Genomic DNA, 25,931 nt, shown 5'->3' on the forward strand with positions numbered 1-25,931 from the left:
TTCACATGCTACTCCCAAAGTCCCCTATACCCTCCTTCTGCCCAGCTCCCCAAGCCACTGACTCCCACTTCCTGGCCCTGGCATTACCCTGTACTGGGGCATATGATGTTCGCAAGACTAGGGGCCTCTCTTTCCCTTAATGGCAGACTAGGCCATCCTCTGCTACATATGCAACTAGAGACACAGTTCTGGGGTACTGGTTAGTTCATATTGTTGATCCCCCTATAGGGTTGCAGACCCCTTTGGCTCCTTGGGTTTTTTTCTCAAGCTCCATCATTAGGGGCCCTGTGTTCCATCCAATAGATGACTGTGAGCATCCACATCTGTATTTGCTAGGCACTGGCATAGCCTCACAAGGGATAGCTATATCTTGCTGACATATGCAATAGTGTCTGAGTTTAGTGGTTGTATATGGGATACATCCCTGAGTGCGGCAGTCTCTGGATATTCCTTTCTTCCATCTCATCTCTGAACATTGTCTTTGTAACTCCCTCCATGGGTATTTTGTTTCCCATTCTAAGAAGGAACGAACTATCCACACTTTTGTCTTCCTTCTTCTTGAGTTTCATGTGTTTTGCAAATTGTATCTTGGATATTCTAAGTTTCTGGGCTAATATCCCCTTATCAGTGAGGCATATTATGTGTGTTCTTTTGTGATTGGGTTAACTCACTCAGGATGATATCCTCCAGATACATCCATTTTCCCAAGAATTTCATAAATTCATTGTTTTTAATAGCTGAGTTGTACCCCATTGGTAAATGTACCACATTTTCTGTATCCATTCCTCTGTTGAGGGACATGTGGGTTATTTCCAGCTTCTGGCTATTATAAATAAGGCTGTTATGAACATAGTGGAGCATGTGTCCTGATTACAAGTTGGAACATCTTTTGGGTATATACCCAGGAGAGGTATTGCTGGATCTTCCAGTAGTACTATGTCCAATTTTCTGAGGAACCACTAGACTGATTTCCAGAGGGGTTGTACCAGCTTTCAATCCCACCAAAAATGGAGGAGTGTTCCTCTTTCTCTACATGCTCACCAGCATCTGTTTTCACCTGAATTTTTGATATTAGCCATTTTAACTGGTGTGAGGTGGAATCTCAGGGTTGCTTTGATTTGCATTTCCCTTATCATTAAGGATTTTGAACATTTTTTTCAGGTGTTTCTCAGCCATTCACTATTACTCAGTTGAGAATTCTTTGTTTAACTCTGTATCCCATTTTTAATAGGGTTATTTGATTTTCTGGAGTCCACCTTCTTGAGTTCTTTATATATATTGGATATTAATCTCCTATCTGATTTAGGATNGGTAAAGATCCTTTCCCAATATGTTGGTGCTCTTCTTGTCTTATTGATGGTGTCTTTTGCCTTAGAGAAGCTTTGCAATTTTATGAGGTTCCATTTGATGATTCTCGATATTACAGCACATGCCATTACTGTTCTGTTCAGGAATTTTTTCCCTGTGCCCATCCATATCTTCGAGGTTTTCCCCACTTTCTCCTCTATAAGTTTCTGAGGCTGTTTATCAGTTTTAGTAGTTCTCTGGTGGAATTTTTAGGGTCACATATATACTACCATATCATCTGCAAATAGTGATATTTTGATTTCTTCCTTTCCAATTTGTATCTCCTTATTCTCCTTTTGTTGTCTAATTGCTCTGGCTAGGACTTCAACTTGTCTAGTTAGTCCCTGATTTTAGTGGGATTGCTTCAAGTTTCTCCCCATTTAATTTGATGTTGGCTACTGGTTTGCTGTAGATTGCTTTTATTATGTTAAGGTATGGGCCTTGAATTCCTGATCTCTACAAGACCTTATCATGAAGGGGTGTTGGATTTGTCAAATGTTTTCTCAGCATCTAATGAAATGATCATGTAGTTTTTGTCTTTGAGTTTGTTTATATAGTGGATTAGGTTGATGGATTTCCGTATATTAAACCATCCCTGCATCCCTGGGATGAAGCCTACTTGGTCATGATGAATGATCATTTTGATGTGTTCTTGGATTTGGTTAGCGAGAATTTTAATAAATACCTTTGCATTGATATTCATAAGGGAAATTGGTCTGAAGTTCTCTTCCTTTGTTGGGACTTTATGTGGTTTTAAGTATTAGAGTAATTGTGGCTTCATAGACTGAATTGGGTAGAGTCTTATGTTTCTATTTTGTGGAAGAGTGTGAGGAGAATTGGAATTAGGTTTTCTTTGAAGGTCTGATAGAACTCTGCACTAAACCTATCTGTTCCTGGGCTTTTTTTTTTTTTGGTTAGGTGTCTATTAATGACAACTTCTATTTATTTAGGGGATATGGGGCTGTTTAGATCATTAATCTGATCCTGATTTAATTTTGGTACCTGGTTTCTGTCTAGGAAGTTGTCCATTTCATCCAGGCTTTCCAGTTTCATTGAGTATAGCCTCTTCTAGTACAATCTGATGATGTTTTGAATTTCCTCATGTTCTGTTGTTATGTCTCTCTTTTCATTCCTGATTTTGTTAAGTAGGATACTGTCCTGGTGCCCTCTAGTTAGTCTGGCTAAGGGTTTATATATCTTGTTGATTTTCTCAAAGAACCAGATCCTGGTTTGGTTGGTTCTGTGAATAGTTCTTTCTGTTTCCACTTGGTTGATTTCAGCACTGAGTCTGATTGTTTCCTGCCATTTACTCCTCTTGGGTGTATTTGCTTCCTTTTGTTATAGAGGTTTTAGGTGTGCTGTCAAGCTGCTAGTGTATGCTCTCTCTAGTTTCTTTTTGGAGGCACTCAGAGCTATGAGTTTCCTCTTAGGACTGCATTCATAGAATCCCATAAGTTTGGGTATGTTGTGGCTTCATTTTCATTACACTCTAAAAAGTCTTTAATTTCTTTCTTTATTCCTTCCTTGACCAAGGTATCATTGAGTAGAGTGTTTTTCATCTTCCACATCAATCTTGCCTTTCTAATATTTATGTTGTTATTGAACATCAGCCTTAGTCTGTGGTGATCTGATAGGATGCGTGGGATTATGTCCATATTTTTGCATCTGTTGAGGTCTGTTTTGTGACCAATTATATGGTTAATTTTGGAGAAGGTACCATGAGGTGAGGAGAAGAAGGTATATCCTTTTTTTTAGGATAAAATGTTCTGTAGATATCTGTTAAATCCATTTGTTTCATAACTTCTGTTAGTTTCACTATGTCTCTGTTTAGTTCCTGTTTCCTGGATCTGTCCAATGATGGGAGTGGAGTGTTGAATTCTCCAACTATTATTGTGTGAGGTGCAATGTGTGCTTTGAGCTTTACTAAAGTTTCTTTCATGAATGTGGCTGCCCTTACATTTAGAGCATTGATTGAAACTTTCAGAATTGAAAGTTCATCTTAGAAGATTTTTACCTTTGATGAGTATGAAGTGCCCATCCTTTTCTTTTTTGATAACTTTGGTTGGAAGTCAATTTTATTCGATATTACAATGGCTACTCCAGCTGTTTCTTCGAATCATTTGCTTGGAAAGTTGTTTTCCAGCCTTTTACTCTGAGGTAGTGTCTGTTTTTTTCCCTGAGGTGGGTTTCCTATAAGCAGCAAAATGTTGGGTCCTGTTTGTGTAGCCAGTCTGTTAGTCTATGTCTTTTTATTGGGGAATTGAGTCCATTAATATTAAGAGATATTAAATGAAAGTAACTGTTGCTTCCTGTTATTTTTATTTTTAGAGTTGAGATTCTGGTCATGTGGCTGTCTTCTTTTAGGTTTGTTAAAGGACTACTTTCTTGCTTTTTTTCCTTAGTTTTCCTCCTTGTGTTGGTGTTTTCCCTTTATTATCCTTTGAAGGATAGTAGAAAGATAGTGTGTGAATTTGGTTTTGTCATGAAATACTTTTGTTTCTCCATCTATGATAATTAAGAGTTTTGTTGGGTATTGTAGCCTGGGCTGGCATTTGTGTTCTCTTAGTGTCTGTATAATATCTGTGCAGGATCTTATGGCTTTCATAGTCTCTGGTGAGAAGTCTGGTGTAATTCTAGTAGGTCCGCCTTTATATGTTCCTTGACCTTTTTCACTTACTGCTTTTAATTTTCTATCTTTATTTAGTGCATTGGTTGTTCTGAGAAATTCCTTTTCTGGTTCAGTCTATTTGGAGTTCTGTAGGCTTCTTGTATGTTCATGGGCATCTCTTTCTTTAGGTTTGGGAAGTTTTCTTCTATAATTTTGTTGAAGATATTTGCTGTCCCTTTAAGTTGAAAATTTTCATTCTCATGTTCTCTTATTAGGTTTGGTCTTCTCATTTTGTCCTGGATTTCCTGGATGTTTTGAGTTAGGATCTTTTTGCATTTTGCATTTTCTTTGACTGTTGTGTCCATGTTCTCTATGGAATCTTCTGCACCTGAGATTCTCTCTTCCATCTCTTGTATTCTGTTGGTGATGCTTGCATCTGTGATTCTTGATTTCTTTCTTAGGATTTCTATCTCCAGAGTTGTCTCTCTTTCTGATTTCTTTGTTTCGACTTCCATTTTTAGATCTTGGATGGTTTTGTTAATGTCATGTGTTTGGTTGTGTTTTCCTGTAATTCTTTAAGGGATTTTTGTGTTTCTTCTTTAAGGGCTTCTACCTGGTTAGCAGTTTTTTTCCTGTAATTCTTTAAGGGATTTTTGCGCTTCCTCTTTAAGACCTTCTACCTGTTTAGCCATGTTCTCCTGGCTCATGTTATTTAAGTGAGTTATTAATTTCCTTCTTCAAATCTTCTACCAGCATCATGAGATATGATTTTAAATCCGAATCTTGCTTTTCAGGTGTGTTGGGGTATTCAGGACTCACTGTGGTAGGAGTGCTGGGTTCTGATGATGCTGAGTGGTCTTGGTTTCTGTTGGTAAGATTCTATGTTTGCCTTTCACCATCTGGTAATCTCTGGTGTTAGATGTTATAACTGTCTCTCACTGAAGCTTGTTCCTCCTGTGATTCTGTTAGCCTCTGTCAGCACTCCTGGGAGTTCAACTCTCTCCTGAGTCTCAGTGGTCAGAGCACTCTCTGCAGGCAACTCTCCTCTTGCAGGGAAGGTGCACAGAAGTCTGGAGCTCAGCTTTGCCTCCTGGCTGAAGATGAAGGCCTGAAAGGGACCCTGTTCCAGAAGCTATGTTGCTTCTGCAGCCCGCACACTGTCCTGAGCAGACTGGTCTCTGAGGGACCCGGAATACACCATAAATCTTAGTTTTAATGATAGGCATTGTCTTAGACTAAAATGATAGACAAAATCACTCCAATCAAGTGGGACCTAAAAGCAAGTAGGCTTCACTATCCTGTTATTTGACAAAACAGACTTCAAACTAAAACTAATCAGAAGAGATAAACATATATGCACCAAACCCTGGGGCACCTAACTTCATAAAACATTAATCTACTATTGAATTTAAAGACACAGATTAATATCAATCTTTTGGCAGTAGGTAATTTGAATACCCCATCTTCTCCAACAGACAGGACATTTGAACAAAAAATTAAACAGAAAAACAGCAGCATCATTTGATATCATACATCAAACTGATTTACTGTATCTACAGATATTCTATCCAAATATCAAGGAAAACAGTCTTTTTTCAATATGAAGAGTTAATTACAAAACAGAAATTTAAAAAGAGCGATTAGAATCATATGTTTACTTAACAGTAATATTACTTCAAAAAGGCCTTTACACATTTTTTATATAATAAAATGGATCAAACAGTTCTAATATGTCTGTAATGGTGCATATATCTGTGTATACATATATATATATATATATATATTCATGTATATTCAGTTAAATTAAACTATTAAGAGAGTAATGCAAGGAAATCAATATAAGAGAACAATGATTTCATAGATCAGTATTTAGAATTTGTGTGCTTGACCTAGTAAGTGTTTACTGAAAATAGATTTTGCCCTTCCAGTCTTCAACCCCACCAGGGCTGATCCCTATGTCTCCCCCTCTCCCCACACCACTGTTTGCAGATATCCTAAGAGATTTGCCATAACCAGAGACAGAGGTGAGATCCCTGTCCAAATATCCACTCCAGCAGGGACCCCTACAGAGCCCAGCAGACACAGAACCCCTCCCCTCCATGAGGACTCCATCTCCCTTCTGGTCTGCACCTTTGCCAAGGCATATCAGCATGTCTGCCCCTCTCTCCACCCCATAGTCTTTAGGTCTCCCAGACTATCAGCTATAACCAGGGACACAGGTCTGTACTTCTGCCAGAGTAGATCGGCATGCTTCCTCATTTCCCACACCTCACAGCCTGCCTGTCTCCCAGGAGGTCTCTCATAACCAGGTCACAGGGGAATTTCCAGGTCAGGAAAACAGGAAGCCTGCTCTAACCAGGGACACCAGAGCACTCACTCCCAAAACAGAGACAGTACAGTCTACTTCCCAGAAGGTGTACTCTAACCCATGTCACAGAGCTCTACCTGTTTCCAAGAAGGCAGGCTCCAGTCAGAGATACCCAGGCCACTTAACACCAGAAATAACCAGACAGCAAGAGGCAAGCACAAGAGCATAAGCAACATAGCCAGTGTAATTTGGCATCATAAGGACGCAGTTCTTCTGCCATGTCAAGCCCTGGATATGCTAACACACTTGAAAAGCAAGAAGCTTACCTAAAAGCCCATCTCATAAAGATAACAGAGGCCTTTAAGGAGGATATAAATACCTCAATTAAAGAAATACAGGAAAACACAGGCAAACAAGTGAAGGAATTGAAAAAAAATGGTCCAAAACTGAAAAATGGAAAGAGAAAGAGTAAAGAAATCACAAATGGAGGCAACCCTGGAAATAGAAAACCTAAGGAAAGAGATCAGGAGTTAGAGATGCAAGCATCACAAACAGAGTACAAGAGACAGAAGAAAGAATTTCAGGTGTAGACAATACCATAGGATATATTGACACAATGGCCAAATAAAATTCATAGTGTAAAAACCTAGTGATGCAAAAATCCAGTAAATTCAGGACACAATGAAAAGACCAAACCTAAGAATAATGAGGAATAGAAGAGAGTGAAGATTCCTAGCTAAAAGAAGAAAATTTCTGTAACCTAAAGAAAGTGATGCCTATAAATGTATATAAGACGCTTACAGAACACTAAATAGATTGGACTAGAAAATCCCATGACATAATAATCAAAACACCAAATGTACAGAACAAAGAAAGAATGTTAAGGGACATGAGTGGAAAGAAGATGGTGGTGCAGGTGCTTCATCTTGAATCTGATGCTTTCCTAGTTTGTCTCAACCATGCTCTGAGCACAGAAAAGGAGGAGGTGATAGGTATATGTATAGGGGAGTTGAATGAAGACATAAGGAGTGACTCCAAATTTACATACACTGGAACTGAAATGTGCATAGTTCTAGAAAAGATGGATACCACCAAAATTGTTCATATACATTCTGTCATCATCTTGCAGCATTCTGAAAAGAGAAAAGACCATGTAGAAATTTCTCCAGAGCAGTTGTCTGCAGCCTCAACAGAGGCAGAAAGGTTGGCTGAACTAACATGAGAGTTGTTGGCTGGTACCATTCCCACACTCATATAACTGTTTGGCCTTCACCTGTTGATGGTATACAAGCCATGTACCAAATGGTGGATTGAGGCTTTGTAGGACTTATTTTTTCCTGTTTCATAGAAGACAAAAACACAAAGACTGGTTGGGTACTCTACACTTCCTTCCAATCCATACAAGCCTCAAAACTCTCAGATTATGAAAGAAATGAAATCCTAATCCTTATTGTACCTCATATCACTATTGGGAAAGTATGCCTTGAATTTGTGGTACCGCTGCTAAACATCCTGTGTCAGGAAGAACAGGATGCATATAGAAGGATTCACAGCCTTACACATGTGGACTCGGTGACCAATAATGGTTCAGTATTTACCAAGAATTTGTGCAGTCAGATATCCACAATCAGTGGGCCTCTACTTGCAGTGGTTGGAGGACAGATTGGAACAAAACCAACAGCATTTGTAAGAGTTGCAACAAGAAAAGGAAGAGTTTATGAAAGAGCTGTCTTCCCTAGAATCAAGCAGGAGAAAAAAAATGTGGGCAGATGAAAATACCCGGCATACAATTTATTAAACTAAATCAATTTTGAAAAAGATAAAGTGGAAGGGTCTACATTATATAACTTCAAGACTTATTATAAAGCTCCAGTAATCAAGATACTATAATATTTGCAGAACAATCAATGCAACAGGAAAGAAAATTCAGAAATAAACCCACAATAATATGCTTAACTGATTTGAAAAAGTACAAATGTGATTCAAGGAAGAAAAAAGTCATTTCACAAATTTAACCTCCATAGCCAACAAAATATATTCTAAAAGTACCTCCAAATGTATCATGGATTTAAATGTACTACAGAAAACAGAAAAAAATAATTCAAAAGAAAACTTCAGGAGTTAAGTACTTAATATTCAACTCAAAAGCACAATTTCACAGGTATACAAAATAGATATACTGGACTTCATCAAAACTAAAACTTTCTATTCTACAAAAATATTAAGAGGAAACCATGTAATATCTGATCAATGAAAAATATATGCTTAAAATTCAAAAATAAACAATACCAGTAGAAAATGAAAACAAGTTGTAAAAATTGCAACTTAAAACTACAACATGGTGTGGCATTTACTTAGTAGGACTGTTATAGAAAAAATAGTGAAAATACAAAATACTCTTTAGGATGCAAACTAGGATGCTCATACACCAATGACAGGAATGTAAAAATACAGCTACTAGATAGAAGAGTTTGGAATTTTTTTTTTGAAGTTAAACATACACTTAGCAGTCATTACTGTCTTGGCACAAAAACTTTTACAAATTTTCTTCTTGGCAGCTGTATATGTAATAGCTGCAAATTAGAAAAAAAAAACAAATATTCTACAGTGAGTAAATAGCTCAACAAACCAGTCTTACTATGGACTAATACTATGTAGTGGAAAGGAACATACTGCTAATATGTTGAGCCTTTGGGCAATTATAGTAAATGGAAAAAAATGCCAGTCTTAAAAGATCACTTACTGTATGGTTGCATTTCTAGAGCACTGTTTAAATGTCAGAATTAATGACAAGAACGGATTAATGATTTCCAGAGTCAGGGAATAGACACTGTATAGGATATGTATCCTTACTACAATGTGACATAAAAGTTAATTTAGGCTGATAAAACAGTTTTGTACCTTAAATTTAGTTTTTAATATATACCTCTGCTCCTGTGCTAACACTTTATAGATTTATATACATAAAAATCAATACATGTAAAAATGTAGAAGTGAACAGGAAGTAAGATTCCACTTTATGAAATAATTAAAGTGATGAATGAGCCAAATGTAGTGCCACACACCTACAATCAGGAGGCAGAAGCAGGAAAATTACAAGTTTAGAGCCATTCTAAATTATATAGTTCCTAGCCCATTGAGACCTTGCTTCAGAAAAAAAGGGTGGGGAAGGTAGGTGATAAAAAAGAAAATACTGGCTTGATACTTTCATCATTCTTCCAAATCTACCACTTTCGGTTTTTGTTATCACATACTTTATTATTTTCTATTCCCAGGCTGTCCTTTCCAAAATTCATTCATAAGCCTCTCTATGAAGTTACAAACAAATCCATTTCTCTCTAAGAGAACTCCAGACTTAGATTTTTGAGTTACTATATTGTTACTAGACAGTCTTATTGCCACCTTGAATTTGATAAATCTAAATCTGAACATATTTTTGGCTTAATCTATATTCTCTTATTTTTCTTACCTCAGTAACGAGTATCAATATGCTATGCAAAAACTGCAATCTAGACAGGCAACCCCAACATCTCTATTACCTATTACACTATTTGCATTGAGTTACTACAGTTCGAATTTTTTTTGTAATCTAATCAGAGTTGTAATATGTAGAATAGGTACGCATAAAGAAGAATGGGCAGGTAGGGTATCAAGGTTCCTACTGGTTGGGACTACTTCGTAAAGACATAAGAGTTCTTAGCCTTGCAGCAGCAGAGCAGGAACAAGATCTAGTGAAAGTTGTCCTGTATCAGTACTCTCAGAATTAGAATGAAGAGAAGAAAATGATCTCTTACACTAAGTAAAATGATTGAGCAAATAAGTATGTTTTCAGGAAAATTGAAGATAGTCTTTTCATACTTGAAACATTATTTACAGGTATGTAAAAAAGGAAATATAAAATTATTCCCTGTGGTGTTAAATAGAAAAAGTTGATATCATTTTAAAAAGGGAATTACATGTACGTATATATTGAGAGAATGATCAATATGTCTGTATACCTCTACTTCATACCTCTACCCATTAAGAGAATAGAAATGGCTGGTTCCGTAGCTAATGAGCATACTTGGCACCAAGATGCTAGACTTCAAATAGTATTCTCCATTAATAGTGAATAGAATTGAGTCCAGAAATGAATGCATATGTATATGGTGAACTGTTTTTTAACAAACATGCCAAGACTATTTGAATGGGGAAAACAGTCTTTTCAACAGCTGATGATTTTACAACTAAATATCTACACCAAATAATAAAGCTGGACCCCTGTCCCATATCATGTATGAATGGTTAACTAAAAATGTATCAAATATTTAAATGTAAGAACTTATAACTATTAAAATATTGAAACAGCAAGAAAAGAAGGAATGTTAAAAGCTACAACGTAAAAGAGCTAACATCTAACATGTAAAGAGAGAGTGATCAGAATGACACCTAACTTCTCAACACAGCCACTAAAAGCCAGAAGGTCCTGGAAAGAACGATTTCTTGCAGATTCTTAACAGACCACAGATGTCTGCCCAGACTACTATACTGAGCAAAACTTTCAACCACCATAAATGGAGAAACTAATAAGATATTCCATGACAAAACCAAATTTAAACAGTATCATTCCACTAATCAAAGCTCTATAGAGGATACTCAGAGGAAACCCCAACTCAAGCAAATGGACTTAAGAAACAAGCTGGATAAAAAAAACAAAACAAAAAAAAAAAAAAACCAAAAAACCCCACTAGAATAGCCATTCTAATACCTATCAAAATAGATGTTCAACCAAAGTAGTCAAAACAGATAGGGAAGGACACTTCATACCCATTAAAGAAAAATCCACCAAAATGACATCTCAATTCTAATTACCTATGCCCCTAATTCAAGGGAGTCCACATTCTACACTTGATCTTAGCCAAAAGGCCGAGAAGCGATGGAATCCACATTCTTAAAAGAAAGACTACTAAAGCTTAAATCACACATGGAAGGTCACACATTCATAGTGGGAGACTTCAACACCCAACTCTCACCAATGGATAGGTCATTGAAACAGAAACTAAACAGAGAAATAATGAAAATAATGGATGACATGAAACAAATTGGACTAACAGATACCTACGGAACATTTTTCCCAGACATCAAAGAATATAATTTCTTCCCAGCAACTCATAGAATCTTCTCCAAAATTGACAATATACTCCATCATAAAGCAAGCCTCAATAGATGCAAAAAGACTGAATTAGTGCTTTGCATTTTATCAGATCACCGTGCATTAAAGCTGGAATTCAACAACAAAAGAAACAACAGAAAGTCTACAAAGTCATGAAAACTGAACACTCTCTATTCAATTACTATTGGGTCAAAGAAGATATAAAGAAATAAAATAAAGATTTTCTAGAATTCAATAAAAATGAAGGAACAATATCCCCAAACTTATGGAACACAATAAAAGCAGTGCTAAAAATAAAGTTCATAGCACTAAGTGCCTTTATAAGAAGTTGAAGAGATCTCATACTAGCAACTTAACAGCACACCTGAAACCTCTAGAACAAAAGGAAGCAAACACACCTGAGAGGGAGAGAGAGAGAGAGAGAGAGAGAGAGAGAATATGAATCCAAATTGACAAAACCAGAAACGAAAAGACACTGAGGAAATTCAAAACGTCATTATTTCTTACTTCAAAAGCCTTAGCCGCAGAAAACTGGAAAATCTAAACGCGATGGATGATTGTCTAGATAGATGCTACATACCAAAGTTAAATAGAGATCAGGTAAACTACTTATATTGCCCTATAACCTCTAAGGAAATAGAAGCAGTCATTAAAATCTCCCATCCAAAAAAATGCATAGGGACAGATGGATTTAGTGCAGAATTTTACCAGACTATTGAAGATGAGCTATTACCAATACTCCTCAAATTATTCCACAAAGCAGAAACAGAAAGAACATTGCCAAACTCATTCTATGAGGCCACAGTCACTCTGATACCTAACTACGCAAAAACTCAACACAGAAAGAGAATTTTAGACCAGTTTCCCTTATGTACATCAATTCAAATCTACCCAGTAAAATACTCACAAACTGAATTCAAAAACACATCAAAAACATCATCCACTGTAATCCATTAGGCTTCATCCCAGGCATGCAAGGATGGTTCCATATATGGAAAATCCATCAGTGTAATTCATATAAACAAACTGAAAGAAAAAACCCACATAATCATTTAATTAGGTGATGGAAAAGCATTTAACGAAATTTAAGAGCCCTTCATGTTAAAAGAGGGAGAGATCAGGTACAAGGCAAATTCCTAAATACAATAATGGTGATGTACAGCAAGCAAATAGACAACACTATTAAATTGGGAGAGACGTAAAGCAATTCCACTAAAATCAGGGACAAGGTAAGGCTGTCTACTCTTTCTGTATCTCTTGAATATAGTACTTTAACTTCTATCTGGAGCAATAAGATGACTAAAGGAGATCAAGAGAATACAAATTCAAAAGGAAGAAATCAAAGTATCACTATTCATAGATGATATGATTGTATACATAAATGACCCCCAAAATTCTACCAGAAAACACCTACAGTTGATAAACTTCTTCAGTAAAGTGACTAAATATTAAATTAATTAAAAAAAAGCAGTAGCCCTCCTCTATACAAACAATAAGTGAGCTTAAAATTTTTTAAATACCACCATTTATAACCAAGAGCAATCTACATATTCAATGCAATTACCACCAAAATTCCACACATTTTTTGCAGATCTTCAAAGAGAAATTTTCAATTTCATATGGAAAAACAGCAACAAGAAAAAAAAAAAAACAAGATAGATAAAACAATCCTGTACAATAAAGAACTTCTAAAGATATCACTATCCCTGACATTAAGCTGTATTACGGAGCAATAGTAATAAAAAACTTCATGGTGTAAGTATAGAAATAGACAGGTTGATCAATGGACTCAAAACAAAGATCCTGAAATAAGCCCACATTCCTATGGGAACTTCATGTTGGAAAAGAAGCCAGAACTATACAATGGAAAAAGAGAATTCTTAAAAATTGTGCTTGTGTAACCAGATGCCTGAATGCAGAAGAATAAAAGTAGACAAAAATTTGACACCCTGCACAAAACTCAAGTCTAAATGGGTTGAAGACACCAACATAAAACCAGATATACTAAATCTAATAGAACAGAAACTGTGTAATTGCCTTGAACATATTGATTAGGAGACAACTGCCTGAACAAAACACCAATGGCTCAGGTTCTAAAGTCAATAATTGATAAATGGGACCTAATGAAACTGAAGCTTCTGTAAGGCAAATGATACTGTCAATACATCATAATGGCAGCCTACAGATTAGGGAAAGATTTTCCACCAACCCTATACATGATAAAAGGCTAATATGCAAATTATATGAAGAATTTAAGAAATTAGACACAAACAAAATGATTAACCCAATTTAAAAATGGGGTACAGAACTAAACAAAAAAATTCTCAAGAGAAGAATCTCGAATGGCTGTGAAACACTTAAAGAAATGTTCAACTTCCTTATTCATCAGGAAAATGCAAATCAAAATGACTCTGGGATTCCAACTTACCCCTGCCAAAATGGCTAAGATCAAAATCTTGCAAACTTCTATAACCATTTTGGAAATCATTTGGCATTTCTCAGAAAACTGAGCATATCCACCTATACCATTTCTGGACATATACCCAAAAGATGCTCCACTATCCCACAAACACACTTGCTCAGCTATGTTCTTTTAGCAGCTTTATTTGTAATAGTCAAACACTGGAAACAATCTAGTTGTCCCTCAACTGAAGAATGGATAAAGAAAATATAGTGCATCTACAAAATAGAACGATATACCATTATTCAAAATAAAGACAGTATGAATTTTCCAGGCAAATGGATGGAACTTGAAAATATTATCCTGAGTAAGGTTACCCAGAGCCAGACTGACTGATGTGGTTTGTACTCACTTATAAGTGGACATTAGCCATAAAGTGCAGGATAGCCATGCTACAATCCACAGACCGAAAGAACCTGGATAATAAGGAGGTCCCAAGGGAGGATGCATAAATCTCACTCCGGATGGTGATCAGGTGTGTGGAGAAGTGGGTAAGGAGAGGGCTAGGAGTGAGAACAGAAATTAGTGGGGGGCTGGAGGACTAGGATGGTGGGGTGGGGGATACAGGGAGGATATGGGTTTGACCCTAGGTGAGATTTCTACAATAGGGGCATATAGAGAATGAACTGACCACCTCCTATAGCCAGGCAGGACTTCCAGAGGAGGTACAGGGACATTAACAAAATCTTCAGCTCAAAAATTGTCTTGCCTATGAGATGAGAAGTGAGATGGAACAGAGAGTGAGTATACAGCTAATCAATAACTGCTCCAAATAGAGAACAATCCCACGTGAGACAGCCAACCCCTGACACTATTAATGATACTCTGCTATGCTTGCGGACAGGAACCTAGCTTAACTGTCTCCTGAGAAGCTTTATCTAGCAGTGGATAGAGGCAGATGCAAAGACCCACAGCCAAACATCAGGCAATGTTTGAGGAGTCTACAGGGAGAGTCAGGGATAGAATTGAGCAAGGACATCCCAAGAAAAGGTCAAGGACACCCCAAGAAGACCTGGACCCATGGGCACTCACAGAGACTGAACCACAGAACAGGGAGTATATAGGGGCTGGACCTAGACACCCTACACATTTGTAAGAAATGTGGAGCTCGGTCTTCATGTGGGAACTCTAACAAATGGAGCAAGGGTTGTCTTAGTCCCTAAGTAAAGAGGAAGCCCATCAAATGGGAGATAATCTGTCAATTATAAATCTTAAAAAATACTAATATCCATAATTTATATTCAACAACAACTGGCCCATTTAAAAACTGTGCCTGGAATTTGAGCAGAGAAAAAATAATGCTGACATGCCAGTTAGCACAGGAAAGACCACCACTTCTTCTCACAGGGACCTGCTCAGAGACTTCAGGACACAGGAACAGAGGAACAGCCTGGGACAGGATCCTTCCAGTTTTTGTCTGAACCCATAGCTGATCCTGTACCACAGTGCTCCATACCCAAAATTCCACCATGAGAGAGCTAGTCTCCCAAGAGTGCATACACAACTGTGAGCACACCTAAGACCATAACATGTGCTCAAAATTCTGGCCCAAGAGGAACCCGCCCAAAGCCATCAGGACACCAAGGAACAGCCAGGACAGGATACCTCCAGTGTCCATCTGCACCCTGGAGCTGACCCTGTGCTACAGGTCTCCATACCAAAATTCCACCCAGACAGAACTGGTCTCCCAGGAGTACTGACACACAGGTTTGCAGGAGGGACAATCCACAGTCAGAAACAGCAAGACCAGCTAACACACCAGAGGTAACCAGATGGTGAGAGACAGGGCAAGAACACGAGCAACAGAAACCAAGGCTACTTGTCATCATCAGAAACCAGTTCTCCCACCAAAGCATGTCCTCGATACTCTAACACACCAGAAAAGCAAAACTCTAGTTTAAAATCACAACTCATGATGATGACAGGTGACTTTAAGACAGACATAAATAACTCCCTTAAAGAAATACAGGAGAACACAGGTAAACATGCAGAAGCCCTTAAAGAGGAAACACAAAAATCCCTTAAAGAATTACAGGAAAACATAATAAAAAAGATGAAGGAAGTGAACAAAACCTTCCTGGATCTAAAAATGTAAAAAGAAACAATAAAGAAATCACAAAGGGAGACAACGTTAGAGACAGAAAACCTAGGAAAGAGATCAAGAGTCATAGATACAAGCATCACCAACAGAATACAAGACATAGAAGAAAGAATCTCAGGTGCAGAAGATACCATCGAAAACATTGACACAACAGACAATGAAAATACAAAAAGCACAAAACTCCCAACCCAGAACAGTGATGAAATTCAGGACACAATGAGAATAACAAATCTAAGGATAAAAGGTGTAGAAGAGAGTGAAGATTAACAACTTAAAGGGCCAGTACATATCTTCAACAAAATTATAGAAGAAAACTTCCCTAATCTAAACAAAGAGATGCCCATGAACATACAAGAAGCCTACAAAGAAAGAATATTAAAAGCAATAAGTGGAAAAGGTCAAGTAACACATAAAGGCAGACCTATCAAAATTACACCAGACTTCTCACCAGAGAATATGAAAGCTAGAAGATACTGGGCAAATGTCATACAGACTCTAAGAGAACACAAATGCCAGCCCAGGCTACTATACCCAGCAAAACTCTCAATTACCATAGATGGAGAAACCAAGATATTCCATGACAAAAACAAATTTATACAATATCTTTCCACAAATCTAGCCCTACAAAGGATAATAGATGGAAAACACCAACACAAGGAGGGAAACTATGCCCTAGAAAAAGCAAGAAAGTAATCTCCTTTCAACAAACCCTAAAGAAGATAGCCACAAAAACATAAAAATAACATCAAAAATAACAGGAAGCAACAATCACTATTCCTTAATAACTCTTAACATCAATGGACTCAGTTCCCCAATAAAAAGACATAGAAAAACAAACTGGATATGTAAACAGGACCCAGCATTTTGCTGCATATAGGAAATGTACCTCAGTGTCAAAGACAGACACTATCTCAGAGAAAAGGGCTGGGAAATTTTTTTTCCCGAGCAAATGGTCCTATGACACAAGCTGGAGTAGCGAGTCTAGGATGGAATAAAACCAACTTTCAACCAAAAGTTATCAAAAAGGAAAAGGAAGGAAACTTCATACTCATCAAAGGAAAATTCTATCAATTCTGAACATCTATGCTCCAAATTCAAGGGCATCCACATTCATAAGAGAAACTTTACTAAAGCTCAAAGCACACATTACAGCTCACACAATAATAGTGGGAGAATTCAACACCTCACTCTCAGCAATGGACAGATCATGGAAATAAACTAAACAGAGACACTCTGAAACTAACAGAAGTTATGAACCAAATGGATGTAACAGATATCTATAGAGCATTTCTTCCTAAAACAAAAGAATATACATTATTCTCAGCACCTTACAGTATCTTCTCCAAAACTGACCATATAATTGGTCACAAAATAGGCCTCAGCAGATACAAGAAGACTGAAATAATGCCATGCATCCTATTAGAACACCACAGACTAAGGCTGGTCTTCAATAGTAACAACAACAGAAAGCCCACATACACATGGAAGCTGAACAATGCACTACTGCCACACCAACTCCAGTGAAGTCTGTGAGGCAAGCCCAAAAGCTTGGACACAGTCCGGAGGCAAAAAGTTTCATGGAAACTTAGTCTCCTGAAGCCTTGGCATCCCATAGAATGAATGCTCCAAACTTGACCTAGAGTTAGTCAGTGAATGGATGTGTGTGCTTTCTTTCAGTATTGTTTTATTATAGGTGCTGCCAAGAAATAATTTGTCAAATACCTAAGATAGATTGAACTTTGCTTCCTGGCCTTCACCAATGCCCTAGGCAGTTCTGGAGCCGACCCTGGGCTTGGAATTTTGTAAGAATGTTACTCATTCAGACGAAATGCCCCAGTGTTGACAGTTAGTAATCAGGCATCTCACAGTTTGCTGGATAGGAGCTAGCAATCTCAGGGCTAGTTCAAAATAGTAAACTTAGAACCCTCATTACAGTCAAGTATGGCAGACTACATTACATATTAGAAGAAAGATGGTGAGTTCTTCTGACAAATGGAGATTCTATACAAACACTTAAAAGAGCAGCCAAGTTACTCCCATATGCAAGAATTTACAATGGCCTAGGAAGAAGTAGGTTTGTGGTTTAAGGAAGAATTACAGTATTTCATTATTCATGAAAAGGTCAGCAGGAACAGAACACCCCTGGTGCAAGCTTTCACAAGGCTCAGAAAAATAGCATAAATTGTGACTAAGGTGTAAAATCCTCACCTGGTTATTGTGAGGACTGACTTTAGAAAGGGCTGCCTTTTATCTCAGTTGTAACCACTGCCTGGGTCCTGCCAGTCTTTATGTATGCATTTCTCTTTTTTGGTGTCAGATAACTTCAATGTACCTTGGCTGATGTGTCGCCTAACTTCTTTGTTTTCTTCTGTAATATGAATCTGATGCTCGCTTTGAGAAAATTCAGATACAGTACTCTCTCTTTATCAGTGTCTGTCACTTTTTGCCCACTCCTTGTCCACCTGATTACCAAAACCCTGTTTCCCCATGGGTTGAGAGACTGACTGAGTCCAGACTCAATGATAACTTGGTCAAGAAAGAAATTAAAGACGTTTTAGAATTTAGTGAAAATGAAGGAATAACATACCCAAACTTATGGGACACAATAAAAGCAGTGCTAAGAGGAAAACAAAGCTCTGAGTGCCTCCAAAAAGAAACTAGCAGCTTGATAGCACACCTGAAAGCTCTGGAACAAAAAGAATCAAATAAACCAAAGAGGGGTTGACAGCAGAAAATAATCAAACTCAGGGCTGAAATACACCACGTAGAAATAAAAATATACAAAGAATCAACAAAACCAGGAGCTGGTTCTTTGAGAAAATCAACAAGATAGACCCTTAGCCAGACTAACCAGAGGGCATAGAGACAGTATCCAAATTAACAAAATCAGAAATGAACAGGGAGATATAACAACAGAAACTGAGGAAATTAAAAAAAAATCATCAGATCCTACTACAAAAGTCTATATTCAACAAAACTGAAAAATCTGGATGAAATGGACAATATTATAGACAGATACTAAGTACCAAAGTTAAATCAGGATCAGATAAACCATCTAAAAGGTCCCATAACCCCTAAAAAATTAGAAGCAGTCATTAAAAGCCTCCCAACCAAAAAAGCCCAGGACCAGATAGGTTTAGTGCAGAATTCTGTATTACCTTCAAAGAAGAACTAATGCCAATACTCTTCAAACTATTCCACAAAACAGAAACAGAAGCAACACTACCCAGGTCATTCTATGAATCCATAGTTATACTGCGTATTCTCCCTTGGAGATGGAACAATGTCTGTTTAATCAGGAACTTGTCAAAATTTCCTTTCATAGAGGACTTCATAAGAGATTTTTTTCTACTTCTATCATGTTTAATGTTCCAAATAGACGAAAAGCTGGTTGAGTGCATATTACTTTTAGCTTCAGTAGATATCATATATATTAATAGGCATTTAACTATTATAAGTTATTTTGATGACTTAAAAATGTCAATACTGAGTTGTATATTTTAAAATAAATTATTAGTTTAATAAAATGATGTAAAAAAGAAAAAATAATATGTGACCAAGAAGTAACTCAAAAAAATTTATGACCCCTATCAGTTATCAAAAATGTAAATTCAAACACCTCGGAGATTTGATTTCACCCCAGTAAGAATGGCAAAAATCAACAAAACAACTAACAAAAAATTATGGAGGGGATGGAGGAAAATGGAACCCTCTTTCGTGTTATCAGGATTACAAACTGCTATAGCAGCAAAACCAGCATGAAAAAATTCTCAAAAAGCAAAGGCAGAGCTACCATATGATATAGCCAGAGACTTCTTGACATATGGCCAAAGGACTCCACATCCTAATGCATAGATACTTACTCATCTGTGTTTACTACTGCTTTATTCACAATGGCTAGGAAATGGTCATAACAAAAATGTCTTTAAAGAGATGGATGGGCAATGAAAATATGGTACATCTAGTACTGTGAAATACTGTTTAGCTGTAAAGAAAATGAAATCATGAACTTTGCTGTTAAATGCATAGAACTAGAAAAGATCATATTAAGTATGATAACTCATACCCAGAATGACAAATGTCACATGGTCCTCGTATCAGAGAATCTTAGCGCCAGTTCTTCAGATATGAGTACATATCTTGGAGTTACTGCAGAAACCAGGAAAGTAAAAGGGGGCAATTATTGGGAGGAATAGAGAGGGAAACAACAGGGTACGAAGGATATGACTGGGCAAATGGGAAAAGAGAGGGTGTTAATTAGGGAGAAGGGGAAAAGATAAATACAGAAGGAGGGACAAAGGGAATTAGAAAGCAATAATGGTGTTACAAAAAGATATGAGAATTCTACTATTGACTTTCTACTGTATAATAATAATAACAATCTTTTTTAGATTTTATTTTATTATTTATAATAGATTCTAATATACCCTGACTACCGTTCCCCCTCTCTCCACTCCTCCCAGCTCCACTCCCCATCTTTTCTCCCCACAAGATGCACTCCTCCTCCATTTTCCTTCAATAAAGAGCAGGCTTCTATGAAACTACAACCAAATATGACAAAACAAGATAAAATACAACAAGAAAAAGACTCTAATATTGAGACTAGACAAGATACCTAATCAGAGGAAAAGTTATAAAAGCAAATAAAGGTCAGAGAAAATTCCTGCTCCCACTGTTAAGAGTTCCACAAACACACCAAACTAACAGCCAAAACATATATGCAGAAAACTTGTTGCAGATGCTTGCAGGTCCTGTGCCTGCTGCATCCATCTCTGTGTGTCCATATGAGCCCTGCTTAGTTGTTTCAGCGGGCCACGTCCTCCTGATATCTTCAATCCTCTCTGACTCCTACAATCTTTCCTCCCTCTCTTTTGAGTTGTTGTTTAGGGTTGTACAAGTGATTCTCCAAGCATTATAGGCTATTACCCTTGGTTATCCCCCAGTTGTTGACGGTTAATTAACAAGAACCAAAGACCCCTGACTAGAACTGACATGAAAGCTTCCTCTCTGCCAAAATGTACCATGCAAGCTTCCAAAAGAGAATAACAACCAACATGCCTACCCAAGCAGTAAGCAACAACGGTATAATTGGATTTGCTGGAGAGGGGAGGTGCTAAGAAGAGACTGTGGGCAGGGGGAGAGAGAAAGAGGGGTAACTGTTTGGGATGCAACATATGACAGGAAGAATAAGTTAAATAAGATTAAATAAAAATATTTACATACCAAAGTAAGTAGCTGGGTCCTCAAAAGATGAAATATAAATGGCTGAGAAATACCTAAAAATGTTTATCAGCCTTAGCCATCAGTGAAATGTAAACTAAAACTACTTTTGGCTTGTTCTTAGCCTAATTATAATGACCAAGATTTAAAAAACGAATGACAGTAGATGCAAGAAAAGGGGAACACTTACTCATTGCTTGGGGTAGGGTGCAAACTGGTATAGCCAGTATGCAATTCATTGTGGAGATTTCTCAAAAAGATAAAAATAGATATATCCAGTATCGGGCATTGAAATTTTTGTTTAAAACCCTATGGCTTCTAGGAGCACCACTGTCTATCCATGTATAGTGACTCTGTTCAGACTCTTTTAATTTATGCTTTGTAGTCTATGATGTAGAAGCTTTCCACATTTTTTTTTACATATACCCTTAATATTACATAGCACTTCACAATCCCCAAATACTATCTTTTATCCTTTTTCTATCTGTAGTATCTTTTCATAAACAAAGTTAATTAATCTCAATGGAGCTAAAGTATATTTTCTAATATCAGAGTTATTTTGTGAGATATTTTTGAGAATGATCTTGCTAACTCTGATGACACATCTTTTGATGTTAAATTCTAATACATCCACAGATTTCCTTAAATATTCAGTTTTATAATTCCAATATAGTTTTTGTGACGCTCCTTGAAAATCTTGTGTTGTATAGCTTAAATTTTATTGTTAAGTACACCTAAATTTAAAACTACTACAGTACTAGATTTTCTTGATAATTATTTCTTCATCTTTGCTTAATGCTCTTTTGTATATGCAGTTATATGTCTTGCTAAGGTCTATTTCATTAATTACAACACACTATACTCTTTTCTTTTTCCTATGATTATTTTTTTTCCTAGTATTTGATTTTCTATCTTTGATCTTTCTATATTTAAAGAAGCATTTAGGTGCCAGGAACAGAGCCTCAGCTCTGGAACCAAACCCACACAGCCCACAACCTAGTTGTAACTCAACTCCCCAGGCATTCTGACATATCCAGGATAACAGGTGAGACCCTCAAATCCTGTTCCAACACCCAGTGGAACTGAAACCCCTGTGTCCCTAGGGTGTAGTTTCCCCAACCAGCCAGAGACCCGAACACCTTCGAGTTTCCACCAGTGCTGGGAGCAGAGCCTTGAATATGGATCCAAGCCCCCACACGGTCTATACCCCAGTTGCAGTGACGCCAGTGGTACTCTGACACAATCAGGATCACAGGACCACAGGAAGGATAGGCTCTTCTAGTCAGAGAAAGGGAGGGCAGATAACACCAGAGAAAACCAGATGGAGAGTGGCATAAGCAACATAAGCAACAGAAACCAATTTGACTTGACAACATTTGAACCCAGTAATCCCACTACAGTAAGTCCTGGATACCCCAACACACCTATAAAGTAAGTTTCTGATCTAAATTCATATTTCATGAAGATGATAGAGGACATTAAGAAGGACATAAATAACTCCCTTAAAGAAATACAGAACACAAGTAAACAAGTAGAAGCCCTTAAAGAGGAAACACATAAATTCTGAAAGAAATACAGATGAACACAAACAGGTGAAGAATTGAAAGTAAAACATCCAGGATCTAAAATTGGAAATAGAAACATTAAGGAAAACATAAGGGAGACAGCAGCACTGGAAATGGGAAACATAGGGAAGAAAACAGGACTGGAGTTGCAGATGTAAGCATACCAACAAGATACAAAAGACAGAGAGGATCTCAACTGAAGAAGATAACAGAGAACACATCGACACAACCATCATGAAAAATAGAAAAATCAGTCACAAGTTCCTTCCAGTCGGCACCAGAACCAGGTCACCTTGGGCACAGAGTCTGCAGACACCCCCAAGGTCCCCTAGAGGACTCTCAACGTGATCGTAGGACCGCCATTGAGTGGAACACAACTTCTGTTCCAATTCAATCATTCGGGACCTGAGACAGCATTAGGAAAGCAGGAAACCTGGCCTGACCAGGGTCACAAGTCCCTTCCAGTCACCACCAGCACTGGGTCACCTGGGCACAGAGTCGGCAGACACACCCAAGGTCCCTAGAGGACAGCTTCTGAGACAGACCCCGTTTCAGGCTCCAAACATCTGGACACTTCCCCTGCCAAAGGAGAGGTGTCGCCCTGCCCTGGAGGCCTTTGCCAGAGCACCTGGGGAAGCCATCTTGGTTGCCAGATCCCTCTGAGACTAGTTTGTGCAGGGGAGAGTGTGGACTACAGAAGCTAAAAGCTTCTGTGACAGGCCTTCATCTTCTGCCAGGAGGAAGGTCTGAATCCCAGATATCTGTGCACCTTCCCAGTAAGAGGATAGCTTGCCTTCAGAGAGTGCTCTGATGACTGAAACTCAAGAGGAGATAGCTAGTCTCACAGGTCTGCTGATAGAGGCTAATGGAATCATGAGAGGAACAATCTCTAACCAGAGACAACTGTAACAACTAACTCCAGAGATTAACAGATATTGAAGGGCAAAGGTAAGAATCTTACTAAAAGAAACCAAGACCACTCACCATCATCAGAACGCAGCACTCCCACCTCGCCCAGTCCTGGGCATCCCAACACACCAGAAAAGCTAGACCCAGATTTATTTTATTTTTTTTTTTAAAGATTTTATTTATTTATTATATGTAAGTACACTGTAGCTGTCTTCAGACACTCCAGAAGAGGGCGCCAGATCTCGTTGCGGATGGTTGTAAGCCACCATGTGGTTGCTGGGATTTGAACTCTGGACCTTCGGAAGAGCAGTCGGGTGCTCTTACCCACTGAGCCATCTCACCAGCCCCTAGACCCAGATTTAAAAGCATATCTCATGATGATGGTACAGGACATCAAGAAGGACTTTAACAACGCACTTAAAGAAATACAGGAGAACACAGCTAAAGAGTTGCAAGTCCTTAAAGAAAAACAGGAAAACACAACCAAACAGGTAGAAGTCCTTACAGAAAAACAGGAAAACACATCCAAACAGGTGACGGAAATGAACAAAACAATACTGGACCTAAAAAGGGGAGTAGACACAATAAAGAAAACCCAAAGTGAGGCAACACTGGAGATATAAAACCCTACGAAAGAAATCTGGAAACATAGATGCAAGCATCAGAAACAGAATACAAGAGATGGAAGAGACAATCTCAGGTGCAAAAGAATCCATAGAGAACATGGGCACAACAATCAAAGAAAATGCAAAATGCAAAAAGATCCTAACTCAAAACATCCAGGAAATCGAGGACACAATGAGAAGACCAAACCTATGGATAATAGGAGTAGATGAGAATGAAGATTTTCAACTTAAAGGGCCAGCAAATATCTTCAACAAAATTATAGAAGAAAACTTCCCAAACCTAAAGAAAGAGATGTCCATGAACATACAAGAAGCCTACAGAATTCCAAATAGACTGGACCAGAAAAGAAATTCCTCCCGACACATAATAATCAGAACAACAAATGCACTAAATAAAGATAGAATATTAAAGCAGTAAGAGAAAAGGGTCAAGTAACATATTAAGGCAGGCCTATCAGAATTACACCAGACTTTTCACCAGAGACTATGAAAGCTAGAAGATTCTGGACAGATGTTATACAGACCCTAAGAGAACACAAATGCCAGCCCAGGCTACTATACCCAGCCAAATTTTCAATTACCATAGATTGAGAAACCAAAGTATTCCATGATAAAACCAAATTCACACACTATCTTTCCACAAATCCAGCCCTTCAAAGGATAACAACAACAACAACAAAAATACAAGGACAGAAACTATGCCCTAGAAAAAGCAAAAAATTAATCCTTCAACAAACCTAAAAGAAGGCAGCCACAAGAACAGAATGCCAAATCTAACAACAAAAATAATAGGAAGCAACAATTATTTTTCCTTAATATCTCTTAATATCAATGGAATCAATACCCCAATAAAAAGACATAGACTAACAGACTGGTTACACAAACAGGATGCAACATTTTGTTGCTTACAGGAAACCCATCTCAGGGAAAAAGACAGACACTACCTTAAAATGAAAGGCTGGAAAACAATTTTCCAAGCAAATGGTCTGAAGAAACAATCTGCAGTAGCCATTCTAATATCGAAAGAAATCGACTTCTAACCCAAAGTTGTCAAAAAAAGACAAGGGGGGACACTTCATACTCATCAAAGGTAAATTGTTCCAAGAGGAACTCTCAATTCTGAATATCTATGCTCCAAATGCAAGGGCAGCCACTTTCATTAAAGAAAGTTTAGTAAAGCTCAAAGTACATATTGCAGCTCACACAATAATAGTGGGAGACTTCAATACAACACTTTCATCATTGGACAAATCATGGAAGCAGAAACTAAACAGGGACACAGTGAAACTATGAGAAGTTATGAAAATAATGGATCTGACAGATATCTATAGAACATTTTATTCTAAAACAAAAGGATATACCTTCTTCTCAGCACCTCATGGTACCTTCTCCAAAATTGACCACATAATTGGTCACAAAACAAGCCACAACAGATTCAAAAATATTGAAATTGTCCCATGCATCCTATCAGATCACCATGGACTAAGGCTGATCTTCAATAACAACATAAATAATAGAAAGCCAACCTTCACGTGAAAACTGAACAACACACTTCTCAATGATACCTTGGTCAAGGAAGGAATAAAGAAAGAAATTAAGACTTTTTAGAGTTTAATGAAAATGAAGCCACAACA

General features: G+C 37.6%; 1 protein-coding gene and 2 pseudogenes across 2 annotated transcripts in view; 1 reads left to right on the top strand and 2 right to left on the bottom strand.

Moving 5' to 3' along the window:
* The window catches only part of Zpbp (zona pellucida binding protein), a 161,924-nt gene that overhangs the window by 14,494 nt on the left and 121,499 nt on the right, over window positions 1–25,931 (bottom strand). The window lies entirely within an intron of this gene.
* On the top strand, window positions 7,153–8,061 carry LOC110306157 (annotated as a pseudogene).
* LOC115032741 lies at window positions 11,021–11,180 on the bottom strand (annotated as a pseudogene).

The sequence above is a fragment of the Mus caroli genome, chromosome 11 (assembly GCF_900094665.2).
Source record: "Mus caroli chromosome 11, CAROLI_EIJ_v1.1, whole genome shotgun sequence".
NCBI classification, from domain to species: domain Eukaryota; kingdom Metazoa; phylum Chordata; class Mammalia; order Rodentia; family Muridae; genus Mus; species Mus caroli.